Raw genomic sequence first — 13,775 nt, 5'->3', positions numbered from 1 at the left:
ATCCTACTCTTATGGAAAGAAGACTTGGTCAACAAGTCACCATTTTCCATATTCCCAAACTTCCCTTCATCAAAAAGACCAATTCCATTGGTGCCCCTCCCTCATGGAATGGGATGCCCAACCCCCTTGAAATGATACGAAGATATGAAAGATATAGTATATTCATGACTCATCATATGGAGGCCCCAATATGCTTTCAGACTCTCAACTCGTTGGTCAGGTAAGTTCCTTTTGGCTAACAATTGATGATAGAAAATGCTAGCTCAATATGAGACAAGTTCTAGGATACATAAAATGATAATTTAATCAATATTTTCTTAAATTTGTTTTAATAAATATTAAGACCGAACTTTTTTTGGACCAAAAACACACTATTTATTCATTTGCTAGCCATTAGTTGTTGGTTTGGGATGAGATGAGATATTTCCCGTGTTCTTTCTTTGGAGAATCTCCTAAAACTCTGAAGACCCTTTTCTCTCAAACACACACCAGTACAAAAATTCACGAGGGAGTGACCAGTTATGCAACGTGCCATGATGGAATAAGTTGCATATTCAAATGTTTGATACAAACCAGGGCAATGTCATCAAACAGGACAAAAGAAAAGCCAACAAAGAGTCCCAGTGTTTGTGGGAATTCCAATCATCCAAGGGCTGACCTTTTAATCTGTAGTGGTTTAACAGCAAAAACGTCAATGAGATCGGCAATGGGAGTGTAGTTGTAGTCTGGGTAAAGATGCGACAGCTCCAAGTCATCCTCTTCCAATTCCAAGTTGGACTGACCTGCAACAAAGAAATAGTGCAGGATAGCCGGTGCCACGTTCTCAGGATGAGGAAGTGCTGCATCATATCAACTCTTCCTTGGTGAACCATAGCAAACAAAAGAACAAAAATAAAAGGGAATAAATCTGAATAAATAAAAATTAATAAAATCTAATTAGCAAATGTTGCAAATGACCACCATGTAAACAACAATGACTTTACTTGAAGCGGATGAATTTATGCCCAAAATTTAAAATAAATGAGGAAAAAAGAGGGTTTGTTTATTTTTTCGTCATAAGAAAGAAAATATCTTTACACTAGAGAGAAAGATAACGCTCAAAACTCATTTCTAACCCAAACCTCCTCCCTGTACATCTATATACACTTCCCTTCCCCTACAAAAATAAAATAATATAAATTAAGAAAAATGAAACTCACTGTTTCAACTTCCCCTACTATTTGGGATCCAAGATAATAGTAAGAGTTCCCAAAGATATGCCATCCTTAAACCCCACCGTAAATTATGTCAAACTCCAACTACCCTTAACTAAAACGTTCCTAAAATCAATCCCAAGTTTTTCTTCCCAAAATAAAACTCTTCAGAAAAAAAAATAAAAAAAAATTAAGAGGGGCGTGAGGGTTGGAAGCTCTAAGAAAATCCTTGATTCCTTAACTACATGACCCCAAATTTAAGCCTTACGAGCAGCCCTTTCTTATCAGAACCAAATCTCTTTCTCCTCGCATCAGCATCAATCCCCATCAATATGGTTACTTCCAAACCTCAATATTAGAACTAATATTACAAGAGAGCACAAAGCATGCCATATCATATGCTTTCTTTTTGCTTTGAATGTTGCATGGCACATCGTATCATGAAAAGCATAGTTAGTGGATTGGTGATAGAGGTCAAAATTGAAACATGATGCAAAATGCATGATGCAGCTGATCTTCACATGCAAAATTATATGTGAACTTGTGGATCCACCATCACAGTCTGTGACCTAGATTGGCTCCACTAGTCCACTCAAAAAGTTCCTAATGCAATATTTTAAGAATGCCAACTTAGATGGGGAATCGTCAAGAACGAACTGGTTCCCCCAAACTACAAGGAACTAGCCGGTATGACACGTCTGGTTCTGGCCAGATCTCTAATTGTCAGAGAATTGGTCAGAATCGGCCCTTGTTTTTTTTATTCTTTTCAAAATTTAATTTTTTAATTACCTCTTGGGTAGACCTGATCCAGAATCCACTGAAACGGATCAAAAATCTGGATGCACGATTTGGGTTACCGATCCATTTTTTAAAGCCATGTTTGGAGCATAACTACTATTGGTGAAAAACTAGTAATAGAGGTTTCTGGCTTGCTTTACATACTCTCAGTGAGTTTAATTATTTGGTCTTCTGAGAGAAAGTTTCTCGTTAGACTCTTTCCACATCTTTTCTCCCACAAAGAGATCAAATCAAGCTGAGAAATGACGTTCTTCGGTGGTTTGCAGATGACAACGCGGTTGAGTGTGCGGATATCATCAACTGCCCTTATTGTGAAAGCAGCAATGTCTTCCTCAAAGGTCATCACAGCTGCAAGTGTCAGATAAATATTGTTGCCTTACAAAAATCTTACAAAAGCTTCTATGTTAAAAACATGTTTCTTAATTTTGATGTTCCTTAATATTAAGGAAAATATAATTATGATGGTCAAATGGCCTAATGAGGTCATTAAATCAACAACTTTATTATCAAAACGATCACTTCTTAAAAATATTTAAATTAGGCACCTCTTAAGAACTTTGATATGGGTTTGCAACCTTGAACATGCGAGGAAATTTTGATAATTTGACTCATTAAAGTTGCTTTAACCATATAACCTCACTTGTTACAAGTTTCAAACCTAGAAAAATGTTTCTTTCATTTGGGCCATTAAGCTGAAAGGGTTGAAGGTACCTAGTCAAGACATGTGAGTATACCTCGTGATTCTGTTATTGGCTGTAAATATTTTGAGTATTAATGGGTTAAGAGAATTGTTGCAGCTTGAGTATTGCTATAGTAATCACTAGTTATTTGTTGTAAACATTTTGAGTATTAATGTGTTAAGAGAATTGTTGCAGCTTGAGTATTGCTGTAGTAATTACTAAGAATTATCGTAAGCCTGTGTGAGAAGGCCGTGTTTTCAGAGGATATAAGCCATATCATCAATCATAAGCCATCTCACAGCATCTGCATAAAATCATATGGGAACTCACTCTTCCCTAGATGGATCCAATGGAAAGAGTTATATGCTTGAACATTGTATTTGGAAGAGTGCATGTCTTGGAGTGTACCTGCAATCTGATAGGATTTGTGGCCTTCCAAAGGCCTTATCCTTTATAAGACCACGTACATTACGATATTTTGATTTGAGGAGAGCTTGATATGGGGATACAAGATTGGGCATGTATTGCATATCTAGTGGTGCCCTATATGGAGCAAATTCCATTTGGTTGGATTGGTTTATAGATGGTCTTCCATTCATGTGACTTTTTAGTGCCATACAACACTCTTATGATTCAACCCGTGGTTTGCGGGTTAGAACAAAGTAGCTTGACGACATTACAATTCTAGAGTTACAAAACCCTAATGTAGCCATGGGTATGTGGGATTTTAGCCATCTTGTGGTATTGTTGAGATTTCTATGGGTTATCTCTTGTTGAGCTCAGAGATTTGCTCGTTGGTGTTGAGCAGAATGCTAATATGTACTATTGAGATTTTTATGGGCCATCTCTCATCGAAGTTCGGTATTTTCTCAATGGTGTAGACTAGAAGGCTAATATACTTTACTACCATGTGTGGACTGTAGAGGTCTGTGAGGTCGACGACCAAGTCATCGATAAACGGTCCTATGATAAATACATATGATAGCCACATATCGGATTGTTAGCAAAATTTGATGAAGCGTGTATAAGATCAAACCCGACTTCAGAGAAGGGGTGTCGTGATGCTGGTGATTGTAGAGCCTAGATTTTTATCCCTTCGCCTTTTAGAGAGATGTACGTCTATTCATTGTTGTATCCATCCTCTCTCTGGTTTCCCATTTTATAGGGAGAAGAAGGTGTAACTGTTGTATTTCTCCAGCGGATCTTTGAGAAATGAACAGGTTCCCTGATCTCCAACGGGTATCTGAAGGGTTATGTTCATATAGATATGACCGTTGGATGAAGGGTTACGTTCATATGGATATGACTGTTGGACTTACGTTCATATGGATATGACTGTTGGATATATGGAATTCCCACAAATGTAGGCCAAGACACGTAAGGCCTCATAGGCATACGTTTCAACATGGATGCCGCACTAATGGGAACGTGTACAAGTGTCATCGAAGAGATTACCCCCTACAGTTATAAGTGTTTGTTTATATCCTTAAATGGATATGACTTGTTGTCACGGAGGCATTTGAAATCCACATTTACACGTAGAGTCTTGACACTTACTACCTAACTTTGGCATATCTGTAGGATTCCAGAGGGAATCCCGTAAGTAATGAAAACATAAAAAACAAATATATCGGATAAAAATCACATAATGTTTTTAGATCTGATTCTTCCCATGCAGCTGATGTGATCTTTTCTGCATGTGTCTCTTCCAGTTCGGGAGTTTCATAAATGCATTCCAACACCGACTACCAATTACTAGAACTAGAACTGTAGTAGTAGTATATATAGCATCAATCACAAGCCTTTGATGGAAGGCCCGAGAGTTCTTATATCACCTATGGCTTCTTCATTTTAGGCTTTAATGCAAAAAAAAAAGGAGAGAAAGATAGAGAGGGGGCCTTTTTGTGATGAGAGAAAACACTAAGTTTTAAGAGGCACATGCATCATATAAACACTATACTAAATATCCCATGAGTGAATCTTATCATACCACTTTTGGATAATATTCCCTCAATTGGAACTTGTTCTTAGTTGAAAATCCCATATCCTAAGGGATTCCCATATCCTTTCACTCTACCACTAATAAGTCTAATAATCCTATAGACATCCTTCTTCTCTATTAGCCACTAAGAATATAAAAAATTTTATGGACATCCCTGCACCTACAAGGGGCACACTCTAAATCTCACATCTCCCACTCGTCCTAAATTGTGTGCACAAAAATATGTTTGATCCTATAATCAGTATCTGGTGATACATCGCAACACAAGAACTCTCTCACACTGTATGGAGGAATACATCTCTACAGAGAACTACATTAATTTTCCATCATACCGATATGGAACACCTCTTCTCTCTTTTTTCAAAAAATGCTCCAGTCTGCCCTCGATTCACATGGGGCACACTAGAATGAGTATCTCAACTAATCCCTCATGAAATATTCTATGCTCAGGAGACTACTCAACCCCTTTCATGTATTCCTAATCAACAAATCTAATGAAAACATCGTTCTTATGCAAGTCAAGAAATTCAGATGTAAAAAATATTATATTATGTTATAATAGTTTTTTGAAAATATTTTGCAAAAGAAAACCCAACATAAAAACCTCATTTCATTGTAGTTGATGAGCATCTTTAGCATACATGTATTCTCTAGGTACCAATCGGAGTGTGATGCCAATGGTCGTCCTGTGGCCCTACTATTATTTTGTTTTGACATGATTGCTTTCCTAGTTGTGCCCCCAACTTGGGCAATGGGAGAGCGAACTAATTAACAAAATCGAATCTCCACTTCTTAATATAATCATTGTGTAAATGAAATGTGACCGGCTATATCTTGATGAAATGTGAGGTGTAACTCGATGGTCAATAAGGGCACTCTACGTCAGTGACCGGCTATATCTCACATGATGTAATAGGGAACATGGATCATCCCATACACCTTTACGTTTATGGTAGTAGACTCGCAAAGCACATGTGGTATGAATCACACGCCATAATGTAAATGATAAAGAATACTAAGATTCACATTGGATTTATGCCATGCTGATCCTAGTTCAGTCGCAACCATGCATCCCGTCACACCCAATGCACCCCTAGGTTCTACAAAAACAACTAAGTTGAGCATCTCAGTTCTTCACACTTAGCTATCATACAGGATGGGTGATCCAATAGGACGATATACTCATATGGATCATGTCATTTCTAGATATGGAATCACATCTCGATCTCATATCGAGATGATGCTCACACACCCTTTATGTGTTTCATCCTCCAATATCCCAGACATTGAGGGTGGTCAACACTGTGGGAGAGACCGGATGAAGCTTGCTGACGATGCACCGAACAACGAACAAGCCTCCTAGTGACTAGTGTGAATGTGTAATAAAAAATACATATTTATGCTATGAACAAATCATAATACCTTAAATATCTAATATAAATGGTAAAGGTCAATCAACAACATACATGTTTGGGAAGCAACAAAAAATGATGATGGTGAAGGAAAATCACTTAGAGACTCCCAAGTCCTCTTGACATGATCCCATACTTCTCTCAAGCTATAAGCTTAGTCATGGGATCTACATGTCATCACTTTCTCTTTCCTCTTAGTGACACATCGCATATAGTGATGCCTAAAAATCTACATGTTATGTCGTATTGTGATACTTTGTATTATTTTATAAAAGCTTGTGCCATCGTGTTATCACCAAAACACGATCACATATACTCCAACACTCATTATAATCCCTCATTTTTCAGGTTCCTCATGAGCGGTATGCTCTCCAATTATGCTATACATCAATATGAATACTTTGTTTCTATATTAGACATGTCAGTCATGTCATCTGACTTATTGTACCAAGAAAATGCTCCCACTCCTGGAGTGGAGAATTATCTGATGTCAACCATCAATAATCCAGTTCACCATCGAAATAGGTTTACTCCATCCTCATAGTGGGGATTATTTCTAAAAAGATAAATGGGTAGTCTATGGTTCTCTAAGGATATCAGAGTGTCCAACTTACAATCTGCCAAAATTCTGGACTTACATTGCTCTAAGAGCGACTTAACATGCACTATGGCACATCCCGTCACATTCACAACATGACGTTCATAAGACTGCCTACTATGCTCACACGTGATACACAAATCCTCTTTTTATCATATATCACTCCCAATCAAATTTTCAATAGGGTACGATTCCTTCTCTTACATCATCATGTTACTACAAAGTACATCATGTCATTTCCTACTAACGAATCCCATGATCATGAGAGAATCATCCCAGTCAATTCAATTGTGTACTCTCGACCCTTCTTAGTTATGACAATCTTAATTCTCCACCCTGATTGGTTCTCAACCTCCAACTTAAATTCATTGAAGTAATAAGCAGCCTCTAACTGAAGTGAGATAAGCATACTTATTAATGGTACAATTATTGATATTGGGCTTTATCACAGAGCCTCCATCTAAGGGACCTAAACAAAAGTCCAAATAACTTCTAAAGGTTCTTATGATCTTTGTATCTTATGAATGGGATTTTATACCAAATATTACCATTAAAGAAGTTTATGGAGTGGGAAGGTACAATTATATTAACAATCCATTTGTGAGAAACCCAATAAGAGCAAGTAATAACGTACATATCTTTCCTTGAACACTATCTCCTTATAAAATAAGATTGAATATTCTTTAGAAGTGGGTCTAGACACTAAAAGGTGGGCTCCACCTCATCCCAGGCATATAATCTACAATAAATGATAAATCTAAATGACCCTATATGCATTGCATCCTTAGCAATGTTGTTCTCCATCTAAGCATACGTTTCCACTAGATCAAGGGAAGCTATACAAATTCGACTTCCTGCCATGCTATGTTTTGATTATCCCAATTCTGCAATCCATCTAAAGGAAAAATGAAAGAGCATCTTGCACCCCCTGTACTTGAATAAATAGTAAAGTGGACGGTTCATGCCACGATTGTAGTAGGTGAAGGTTGAATTTTCACGTTTGAGATCTATGTTTGACTCACCCCCATTTGCTACCAGCACCCTCAACCTATGTATCCTCTTTCCTCTTGTGAATGTTCCTATTGGCTTAGCCCTTTGGTTCGTTGCTACCCATGGGCGCACACACCTTGGCAAAAAGTCGGTGTTGCTATCACTCATGGATCGGCACTGTACCTCTAACTCCATATGTAAAGACGACGTTACAAAAAACATATCATCAATATCTTCATATGGATCCAACGAATGATGAAGTGACTAGTGCATAAAGATGTGCCCTCCGCTTCAATAATGCCAACATCACTCATAGCAGATCTCTATGATTATTTCCCTCAAATGCTCGATTATGGAGACCATTGGGGGCACATCAAATGCCCACATGAGTTCATGCAATATGGTGGCTTAAGTGTGAGCAAAACGAATGAGGAGGCTAACCTTACATATTGGGCAATTAGAGAACTTTTACACTGGCTTATTTTGTCATTAGTGCATGCCACTCATCATAAAGTAGCGTGCACAATAATCATTATAGATCCATGTCTGACGCATCTCCATCTAGTGACAAGCCCATATGGTGTACCTTTGCTCCATGAGTGTCTATGCTGACAGTTAAATTTTCCAATAATACTTTGTCATTGAGCAGGTATTAGAAGAGAAAAAAAAAGAAAAAAACACGCATATCGAGAAAACCCCTCTAAGGATTTGGGCAATCCAAAGAAATGACCTAGTAGTCTATCTTCATAAACATGGAGAGAAAAGCACAGTAATTCAACAATATAAATAGTCAAGTTTGTTCGTACATGGTTGCCTATCGAAAAAAAGTACCATTGCTTTAATACTTCCTCGAGTCTTCAAGATCCCAAAAACAATCAACTCAGTGAAAAAAATATTTCCACATCGAGATAGGGGCAACGGCTAGTAATAAGCATTAGATCAGATCTAAACGGCAAGGCTCCCGATCCTCATCAGTATGGAAGTAGTCTCATCCTACATGCGAAATTCCCCATCAAAAGGGAAAATTATCGCCATTTAAAATCCAACGTGTCCTATAATCGGATTGTCTAAAACAAGTTTTTTCGAGCACAATCCATAGAGAGACCTTTTTAGTTGTGTCCAATTTTTCATTCTGACCCAAAAAGATAAAAGCTTTGCTAAAAGCAAACATCCGGACACAAAGATATGCCCCTAAAGAGTTTGAGGCTGCACTCTAGCAATGCAGCCTATCATGCACCAAAAAGCGCCACGATAGTAAGGTTGTGGCCCCACAAAACAATGTTTCTCTACAACCGCACCATAAACCGTGTGGCCTCAGGGAATAGGGGGTCGGAGGCGCACTGAAACACGCACAGCTGCACCCACATTACTCTGAGTGCGGTGTCCAGTAATAGTACTGAAGCCACAATATATCACTTAACTGACCCAGTCGCTCTTTACAAAGTGCAGCCCCAGATAAAGGGCCAAAGCCATCAGCATGTCAGTGAGACTCGGACTTGTATATTGTCGTGCATCCAGGGGGCTAAAAAGTAAAAATCTAACACGTGAGTAGACATACTTGTACCCCACGTTTGCCAATGCTACGTAGGCATGCCGGTCCACACTGTCTTCGTGCACTCGCCTATCCACTGAGCGACCTCTACGCATGACCACCACAGGTGCACTTCTCACATGACTTGCCTCCCTCTTATGCGCAATAGATTGCATATCCACAAAACTTTTGGGTCCTGTTAGGGACCAGCGGTTGTGCACACCTTGTGTCCATTCATAGAACCATCTGGATCTACATGGGCATGGTGGTTGTCCCTCATGGTAGACCATCGAGGGACTAGGGTGGAAAGAGTGGTCCCAACGCACATTTTGGCCCGCCCAGGGGTCGCGCGAGCAACCCTTTCCTATAGGCCATAGTGAATACTAACTCGAGGCAGCATATGAATGGTATGCTACAGCTGAGACCTTTCAGTAAATAGTACCAAGTGATATTGGATTCGCCCCAGACTTCGAGATATTTTTTATCATGTATCGGGTCCATTGCTTACCGATATCTAGAGGTCCCTTTTGTAATTTTTCATATTTTCTATGCTATACAAGCCACCATTCTTGCTTTCAACATTGTTTCTTCCATATTATCCTAATATTATAGTAACCTAACCTTTTAGCGATATCTCTAAAAGCATGATCCACCACTTTTATTAGTCATCTGATTGTGGGTTTGGGTCGCAATCAAACCCAAAGCTCGTAGCTTTTATTTGTGAGATTCTCTATCACCCAAACTAAGGATCCACCAAACGTTTCCCCAATATATGCTCGTTTGGGCTGGTAAGTTTTCCAATGTATATGTTACTGAATTCTTCTCAAAGCCCAGAACCCTACGGTTTCATGATCAGGGGCTGCTTTTGATTGGGAAGATCAATTTATCTAAAATTTTAAAAGTTTTATAGGATAAAATGTGGGTCAGATGTGGGTCCTTAGTTTTTAAAATTGTTTCTAGGTACGACGTTTGCATAGGAAAACTTGTTTGACATAAATTTTTAACAAAGAGCAAAGGAGCAAAACATCTCATCCATCTGTTGTCATCTGATGACTGGAGTCAAGATCTCATCCCGTGGTCCCTTCACAATGCTCATATATCTTCATCCTTTCATTAGTGTTTTCTCAACTCATATTTAAGTGCTCTTCTAGCAATAAAGATCTTATTAACATTGTGGAGTTTACTTTTTAAAACCCATTTCATAAGGGTATCTCCCACAAAACATTGTTCAAAAGCGCCTAAATCACATGTTTAAGGGAACCTAAAATAATAAGAAATATTTTGGTAAACTCAGGTGACTCAAGCACAATTATAAAAATGCCCTTGTTTCTTCTGTGTAGGGAACAAGGAACTACCAAATGAAAAAATGCCCATAGTTTGTATTGCCAACCCTAAACAACAAGTGCTATTTTGATCATGTGGCAATTCAACTTTCCCAATTGAATAACCATGTCCATTTTTACAATTTAGCTAAAGCCACTTCAGTCCGCCAAATTAGCAAACTAAAGAATTTTTAATAAACTTTATGAGGATGTACTAAATGAGATCTTTTGAGCCTTTTAGTGATTTTTAGTGATTTTGCAAGATATTTTGAACACTTTAAAGATATTTTACCAAAACCTTTCCTCAAGACGTAAACTTTTAAGGATCTCCACATCATCCAACATATGGGTTTGATACTCTATCAACAACTACTAAGAACTAAGAGTGGCGTCTGTATAAGGTAAAGAGTGAACTTTGGAGTCAATTATCATGTATCCACTATTTAATATGGGAAAGTGCGTTGCACACCATTGAAGTATGATTTATATCGGAAAAGAGCTTAGGTTTATTTGGTTGGTACTTGACAATTTGCAACACTATGTCCTAAGTTCAATTCCTACAAAGCTTAGGGGCCCTCTCCCCACTGACTCACCCAAAAATAATGTATAATATATATTTCACAATGGGGCAAATTAACATATAGGCACAATTCAATCAGGGAAAGTGTACCGTACACAATCGACACATGGTATTTAGCCTTTTGTGGCTTCTACAATATGTTCAATGACATCAACCATACACCTACGTTTGACGGTATATTTGACATTTATTTAAGCTTTATTTTCTTAGGGTTGGAAGGTTTGCACAATGAGTTAATCACATTTCATACACCAGAGGAGATGATTTACATGTGTTGTACTTATAAATTTAGCGAGAGATAGAAGAATAACAAAAATATTCAAAGAAAAAATAAATCAATAGTGGAATTTAAAACGTAAGCATAGATAGATGAAAATAAAAAACAAAGGATAAAAGAAGTATAAGGAAAAATTTATACAAGTGTCAACTTTATACAACAAAATTAAGGTGTAGCTCAATAATCTACTTGAAAAGGTTGTTAATGTTGAAAACTGTACCAGTTGATTCTCTCAATCTCAAGATGTATTGATATGAAGAGAAAAAAAAAAAAAAGAATATTAAACCATAAAAATAGTACATCTTGTGGCACAATATCTTGATCATCCATTTTTTTTAAAAAAATTGAGAGTATATATACACACTCGATATACATTTTGTTTGAAGCTTTTAATGTCATAATTAGGGGTGAAAGTAATTTTTAGGCTACCGTACTGGCTTCGATACTGGAGTTGCATCTTTTAGCAATATTTAAAGGTGTCTTACTTGGATTAGTTAATGTCGACATGTTATACGAACCAAATACAGAATGCAAATTTCGTGAACTTATATGATGTTAAGTAGAACTTAAATAATATTATCTTTATATTCCAAAAATTATGTGATAACATTCAAGTATTGAGAATTTAGAAATTGATTGTAAAATTTTGGAAAATGAATATAGAAAATTGCCTTAAAAATAACGTCAACTTTTATATTTTTGAATCTCTTAATAAAAAGAACATGACTTGTAAATGAAACTTTAAAACATCAAAACATCGAAACTTACCAAAATAAGAGATCTAAAACTGGTTTTCTAATTTTGAAAAGTTACAACATCCTTGAAATTTCGAATTTCAAATTTGTGAAAAAAGCTAGCCAGTAAAACTTGGTGCCTATAACATATTAAAAATATAAAAGGAAATAAAGTTGTTTCATTTTTCTTCAATTCAAGACAATAAAATTAATTTTAACAGTTTGCAAAAAAGAAAAAAGAAAAAAGTAAAATGCTATAAGTTAGTAATGAATATTTTTCGGACCGCTATATTTATAAATTAAAAATTACTATGTTAGTTTTAGAACAATTACAATTTTCTTAAATAAAATATTTAAAATCATAACAAAATAATTTTATGAATCAGCAAAACATTCAAACGACTTTTTAATTAAAAACTGTTATGCTAGTTATAGAACAATTGCAATGTTTTTAACTAAAATATTTAAAATCATAAAAAAATAATTTTACGAATCATCAAAAGAAGCAAACAACATTTTTAACAAATTAAATCCTTTAACCGCAAGAAGAAAATTAATTAAGATAGTTCTTAAAAAGCATACAAAATATTTCCTAAAAACTTTTCAATATTTGTAGTAAAACTTGAAATGCCAATTTTTAGTATTTAAAATTTCTAGAAAGTAGGTACAATAATTTGAAAGGAAAATATTTAATTGTAAAAAATAAAGGGAAAAAAGTTAATTTACTTATACCTATTTTTGCATAAAGTGGTTCATGACTTTTAAGAAGCATTTTTAAATTGTTAACACAATTAGAAAATTTTTACAATCTATTTTTAAAGCGTCAAAAGATACTTTCTTTATACCTATTATTGCATAAAATTGTTCGTGACTTTTAAGAAGCATTTTTAAACTGTTAAAACAATTAGAAAATTTTTATAATCTATTTTTAAAGTATGATATTTTTCTAGAGAGTACAAAAATTAATCATCAGCAAAACCTATACGCATGAAAAATTAAGAAGTTGAAATAAAGAAGATTTGATATTTCACTCTATTTTCTAATTATAATTAAAGATAAGATTTTAAAAAGGGTGCGGTTGTTATAGAGTCTAGGCTCCAAACAATCAAATTAGAGCCTACCTTAAACTAATGTCGAGAAATGTGGTTTCAATACTGGAAATCTTTTTGATAGCCTTAAAATATATTTTCATAGTTATTTATAAAGTTTAAAGCTTCAGAAATAGTATATATCGAGAGATCTATGAAAACTTGAAAATCATGAAAATTGATGGTGTAAAAATACGTTACGAAATACACTATTTTCAAAACTTCAAATCCATTTTTTTCGTTCATCCAGGCATCTTCGATATCGAGATGATAAATTTGATGATATTTGGGTATCAAAACAACCTCTTCTAGTAAAAGTTTTGAGCTCTCTAAAAACTTTTTTCCTTTTAAAAATAGTGAGAAAGGATAAAACAGTGGATATAATTTGTTTTTCACAAATTCAATTCTGGCTTTAATATTAAAACTTGTAATTTAAAAATAAAGATTTATGTATAAACTAATTTCAAAGCATAAACAATTGTGTATAGACTGTTATATTACCAAAATTTTGTAAAACCAAGTGATACAATTATTCAAACATTAAAATTAAAATTAAAATTAAAAGTTAAA

The 13,775-nt window shown here is 35.6% G+C and overlaps 1 non-coding gene across 1 annotated transcript in view; it reads right to left on the bottom strand.

Moving 5' to 3' along the window:
- Positions 1–519: 519 nt before the first annotated feature.
- LOC18449079 (isoeugenol synthase 1) overlaps positions 520–13,775 on the bottom strand; it is a 32,748-nt gene continuing 19,492 nt past the window's right edge. Inside the window, exons 4-5 of the transcript XR_002283498.2 lie at positions 2,136–2,339; positions 520–839 (exon numbers count right to left, since the gene is read on the bottom strand). This is a non-coding gene — a transcript (isoeugenol synthase 1). The remainder of the gene's footprint in view (positions 840–2,135; positions 2,340–13,775) is intronic.

The sequence above is a fragment of the Amborella trichopoda genome, chromosome 11 (genome assembly GCF_054954075.1).
Source record: "Amborella trichopoda isolate Santa Cruz 75 chromosome 11, AtrichopodaSantaCruz75HAP2 v2.0, whole genome shotgun sequence".
Classification (NCBI taxonomy): Eukaryota; Viridiplantae; Streptophyta; class Magnoliopsida; order Amborellales; family Amborellaceae; genus Amborella; species Amborella trichopoda.
Note: the sequence above shows the minus strand (reverse complement) of the source record. Positions and strands in the feature narration are given on the sequence as shown.